The sequence below is a fragment of the Lampetra planeri genome, chromosome 28 (genome assembly GCF_965212315.1).
Source record: "Lampetra planeri chromosome 28, kcLamPlan1.2.h2, whole genome shotgun sequence".
Classification (NCBI taxonomy): Eukaryota; Metazoa; Chordata; class Hyperoartia; order Petromyzontiformes; family Petromyzontidae; genus Lampetra; species Lampetra planeri.
This window is the reverse complement of record NC_136134.1, coordinates 2,905,052-2,911,051: the sequence shown is the minus strand read 5'-3', so window position 1 is coordinate 2,911,051 and position 6,000 is coordinate 2,905,052. Positions and strand designations below refer to the sequence as shown.

At 42.0% G+C, this 6,000-nt stretch overlaps 1 protein-coding gene across 1 annotated transcript in view; it reads right to left on the bottom strand.

The window, feature by feature from the left end:
• Positions 1-5,505: 5,505 nt before the first annotated feature.
• Positions 5,506-6,000, bottom strand: part of LOC144728249 (uncharacterized) — a 37,550-nt gene continuing 37,055 nt past the window's right edge. The window contains exons 6-7 of the mRNA XM_078607556.1: positions 5,769-5,833; positions 5,506-5,527 (exon numbers count right to left, since the gene is read on the bottom strand). The gene's annotated coding sequence lies outside the window, so the exon portion shown is untranslated. The remainder of the gene's footprint in view (positions 5,528-5,768; positions 5,834-6,000) is intronic.

Sequence of the window (6,000 nt, the reverse complement as noted above, 5' to 3'; positions counted from 1 at the left end):
TTGACCATACTTCACCACTCTGGTCAGTGCAGGTTGGTGAATGGGTGTGGATGCCCAGGACTGGTTCAGATAGCAATCGCCACTGATAGGCCATAGCCAGTAGTATTGTATTGTTTATTCGCGCACAAAAAAATCGAAAAACAAATAGTACAAATAAAAAAGGAGAAAAAAAGTGTGCAGGTGAGGTTGAAAACCCAAGAGGGTTCTATGAAAACCACGCGAAAAAAATAACAATTTATATACAAAACTGATTGTTCAATTAATTAACAAGGCATAGTAATTGCAATTAAATACGTTAAACTCAGTGTTCAAAAAACCATGTTTGTTTATGTGTGTGCATGTGTGCGTATGTGTGTGTGAGTGTGTGTGAGTCCGGAAAAACAACCCGCTATCTCCTCGTTGGTGCCGGACGGCAACGCTGTGGTGAGCAGTGCCATGGGAGGAGGGCTAATTTCGATTGGCCATTCCACTCATGGCGTTTGTAGCCACCACAGCGGCCAAAGGGGGCTTTGGACGGGTGCGAGGGGCTGGTAACCCCTCCACCTTCCATTAATCACCACAAAACCACTTGCAAAATATCTAATTAAGCTTGTGCCGGAGGCCCCGGGGGACAGCATCTATGACGTCTCCTGGCCAAACCCCATTTGGCGGAGCCAGGAGACTGAATCCTTACCCTCGGGGCTCCTCCAGAAACATTAAAAAAACGACTGTGGGTAGCCGTGTGGAATGTTCGAACGCTCACTGCAGAGGAGAGGCTGCCACTTCACTGTCGGGAGCTGGACTGGTACCGACTGGATCTCTGTGGTATTCAGGAGGTCCGGTGGACCAGCTCTGGCTCCTGCCACCATGAGGGGTGGACAGTCCTCTACTCGGGACAAGAGACTGCCAAACAACAGGGAGTGGCTCTTCTTCTGAACAAAATAATGAAGGGGTTTGAGAGTGTGGCAGTGAGGTGTGGGGAGCTGTAAGCCCCAGGCTACTTTGGGCTCGGCTTCCCATCAACAAAAGGCGAGGAGTGGTGGTCGTGGTTACTTATGCCCCCACCGAAGACAAACATCCGCGGAGGGATGCAGGTAAGGCCGATGAGTCAGATGCCTTCTATGACCTCCTGTCACAGGTGCTAGCTAAAGTGGCCCCTTGGAATAGAGTCATATTGTTGGGCGACTTGAATGCCCGAGTTGGTCATGATGCTGGCACCTGGTCTGGAGTGATTGGAAGGCATGGGCCAGATCAGCTCAATAACAATGGTAGGAGGCTGCTCGATTTTTGTGCAGCCCATGGACTTGTAATTACCAACATGCTGTTCCGGCATCAGCGCATCCACACAACATCATGGATGCATGCCGGGTTCAAGCAAGAACATCTGCTGGATTACATAGTGACGGAACAGCAGATGCAGGCCAAAGTCCTTGACACCAGGACCTACCGTGGAGCTGATCATTGATCATCGACTTGTCATCTGTAAGATGCGCCTGCCATTCTTCCACTCCGGTGGTGGGTGTACACCCAGGACCCCATTGAAACCCATAGTGGCCCGGTCTCAGTTAGCTGATGAAAGTTGCAAGCGAGAATGTAATCATCGCTTGCGGCTGGGGTTGGCATCACTCCCCACTCTTCCTGATGTCGAGGGGAAATGGGCGAGGTTTAGGACTGTGGCTCATGCAGCTGCAATGGCTGCTTTGGGTACAAGGTCCACACCTCCTCAAATACCCTGCTGACAGAGGAGGTGTTCAGGCTGGCTGAAAAAAGCGACAGACCCATTTTCATCGTCTACAGCATCCCACGTCAAAGAATAAGGAGGCTTACTGCAGCCTTTGCTCGGATGTCCGGAGAGCTGTGAGGTGCTGCAAGGATGGGTGGTGGTCGCGGGTTGCTGAGGAGATGGAGTATGCCTCAATGGTCCGCGATCACAAATCGTTTTTTAACTCCATAAAAAAGTAACTTGCAGCGACACACCTATTACCATCATTAGGGGAAAGAAGGGTGATCCAATCTCCGACTTTCAGGAACAGGTTTGCAGATTTACTGAGCATTTCTGTGAGGTCCTGGGGGAGGGGAAATCCCTCAGCCTGTAAAACATCGTGGGACAAAGTGTTAATTACCCTGCTGAGGCTGCGGTGACTCAAATATTGGAAGAAGTCACCCCTGTGAGCTGAAGTGCCATCTGTTGAGGAAGTAATGAAGGCGATCCAGAGTCTGAGACCAGGAAAGGCACCAGGCAGAGATGATATCCCAATCGAAATTCTGAGGGAGGGTTGCGTTTGTGCACAGACTGCCCTACATGACATCATAACAACAGTCTGGACCACTGGATAGGTTCCGCAGGATTGGAAGAATGCCCTGGTGGCCCCCCTCTTTAAGAAGGGGGACCGCACAGACTGTAACAACTACATGGGCATCTCACTCCTCAGTGTGCCTGGAAAGGTCCTGGCAAGGATAATTCAACATTGCCTTGCCAGGTACGCTGAGGAGAGGCTTGCGGAGCCCCAGTGCGGTTTCAGGAAAGGGCGGTCCTGCACAGATGCCATATTTTCTGTCCGTCTGCTACAGCATAGGTGTAGGGAATTCCAACAAGACCTACATCTCTGCTTTATTGACCTGGTCAAGGCCTATAATACCATCGGTAGGCCTGGGCTCTGGGTTGTTCACCATGCTTTCAGAGTCCCTGACCCTCTGCTCACGATCATTAATGACCTTCATGATGGTGAGCGGGCACAGGTAAAACTACATGGCTGGGACACTATGAGACCTCCTTTACCAGTGGCACAATATAGTAATAGGTTTTTACCCTTTCAACTGGTACAAAAACTGACAGCTTTATACAAGGCATCATGTTTGCAATAACCACAACACAAGCAGTCAAAATGCAAACAAAAAAAACAACTCTGATGATGATAATGATATGCACTGTCCTTGAAGTTGATTGGTCCACACCCGAGACAGCTTTTCTTAGAGCCTAGTCTCCATTGGTGTTGGACCAGATGACGCCAAAAGGCGTACAACTCAAAGACAGTGCTTACCCCGAGCTCTCAATACTCTGATGATGTGTAATTTATGTAGGTAGGAAGCATATGTATTGGCCTAGACAATATTGTAGTAGATGAGATATGGGTAAATTGAGCTGTTGTATTAGGAAGAACTGAGTTGGTCAGGTTCAAATAAAAAAGCAGTGCGGCTAATCACACACAATGTATTGCATTTCAATATATATCTTTATTACTAATGCATTCTTAAACAATGTTTGTGTCTTTAAATAATACAAAGAACACAATATACCGAGTGATTATACATATACAGTCGATAAATGTGATGCAATAAATGTCAATGCACCAGTGTCTTTGACATCCATCGACACTGGCGTAACCATCAACCGCATCGTAACATCAACAGGCAGACGCGCATATCTCCTTCGTAAATGGAAAATTAAAGACACAAGCCACAGTGGTGCAATTGTGGCCATGCAACCAAAACGATGAACCAATGTAGTCTGCACTACGTCAGTGGAGGAGGAACAATAAAACTACACGAACTCTCTCTCCTGAAGCCCTCTCATGGCTATCAGACATTGGCATTTAGCTCCTGTATGTATTATCATATGCAAGAACATAACCATATATTATGGTAACAGCTCTCCATATGAACTGTGGGATCCCATTCAACGCAAAAAAGCAATACCGTACATAAACTATGTGTTGCCGTACAAGACTAGAATGTATATACAGTATACAAGAAGCCAATTGCAAATTGTAAGAATGATCAGTTTCAAATAAAAATAAAAACTTCCACAAGGGTATTTATGTAAATTTGTTAATTCCAGCACATCGACTGCTATTTCCTTTAAAATACATCTTTATTCTGCATTATAACAAAAATACATTTTGTGCGAATACATATTTAGGTATAATGAATATAGTAAGTGGTCTATATTTGTATGGATGTGACAGCATTATTCAAACACTTATTATCACCAAATATCAACTTATAGCCACATGCCATAAATAGGAGTTTATTGTATTTAAAGCTCATGTATGGACGTCAACTGAATCCTTTAGCCTTTGTTGTATCTGTATATAATACCCAAATTTTATATAATTACAGTTTCATAATTTTAAATTAGCAAAATATACCTAGTTAACTTAGAAAACAATTATTTAAAAAACAGTATCTGTTTTAATAAATATATGTAACATGCATTGTATTGTACATTTTTAAATATTTTTCATAAATGTATATAAGACAGTAATATAGTACAATTATATAACATGAAGCTATTCATTATTTTGTAGGGGTTTTAACACAATTGTATTACAATTGTGTTATTGGTGTCTTGTCATGAGATGAAAAATCCATTCAGATCTTTGACAGAGCGGTGCGTTCCACTGTGGCAGAATATGACAGATTTTACAGAATGCTGAGATCTCTTCAAGTGATCTCTGGTCCGATTAGTACAGAGCATTATTCTTCCATATTTATAAAATCTTAGACAAACGGGTATATATATTCTCAGATATGCAATTGAGCCAAAATTAAATGCAGCATAAAATATCACGTGATAGATATTAATGCAGTCATTGATGACTGGGCATCGTCCATCATCTCACAACCCGTTTTAATCACAGACAGATCCCTGGATTTGAATCCACAATCGCAGCAGAGCCAGTTCGTTGGTCTGACCTCCAAAACAACCACGTAAAAAAAATAATTTCCACACATCTAACTTATTGTTTAACATCAAGCAACTCGAGTTTGTTCGTAAGATTACTGAAAGTGTACAATATATTCATATGAACACGGAATATCATACATGTGCATTTAGTGGTGGTTCGTCATCGCTTATACAAGCTCAGGCCTTCTAATTTTCACCTGAAAATGAAACATAACATTCAAAAGTTAGAATTCATGCTCATCAAAAAAATTATATGTCACATGAAACTGTGTTGTGGTAAAACAAACCCTTAAATATAGCATTTAGTGTTATACTTTATTGGGGCAGTCAGATGGCCTAGCCGTAACACGTTCGCACGCTTGTTGCAGATGTTCAACGTTCTAATCCAGCGGCCTGCCTCAGTTATTGTTGCGGCCGTATCTACCATAAATATAAACGCCGTTTTCTTCAGGGTGATCGATTTTTTTTTTACATAAGCGTGATGTCCTTCGCAAGAGCAGACCATTGTGTGCAGGAAACATGGCCCGAAATTTCCAATTTCGAAAATTACCCATAAGTTAATGAACTGGGATCGTGCACACCCCTTCTTGGCCTTGCGGCTTTGTCTGTGGCTTCCCACACCTCTCCGGTACAACGTTGTAATTTGCAAGACTCACGCTGTATGAAAATAACATTACGTGACTTGGTACTCCAATGCTTGTGCAACTTTAAAAATGTTTAATTATGTTGACCAGCTTACATTATAACATACTTTGTACTATTATATATACAATATGTGATTATTATACAATGTAATTATTATTACAGAATAAACAATCAAACTCATACTTACTGATGTAGTGGTATCAACTTGGTCAAAATCTGTAAAAAAAAAACACAGCATATTTAAAAAGTTTAAGCTGCACATTATATAAATATGTGGTCTCATTGTTTTATCCCAATAGTATTCACATGGAGACTTTATTCAAGTTTAAAGTTAGGAATGACAATATAAACAATACATATATACAGGATTCTATTGTATGTATGTTGAATTTATTTTACACCATACATCGCCAACCGTGCTCGTCACTCTTTATGAAGACATCAATTGGTCACTTACCGATTTTTTTCACATCCAAAATTTTAACAGTGTCTTCATACGTGCCGTCTTTGTTCACAAAATAACTGGAAACGTAAAATAAAAACATTGTCTTTGTTACATGAAAATGTGCAAATGAAAATGTTAATTTATTGCTGACGTATCCCATAGCCCGAAGCACATGTCTGTATTAATTGCAAGCAAATACAGGTCGTGATTTGTGTATTGTGGCTAATTGCATTTTTAAATGTCA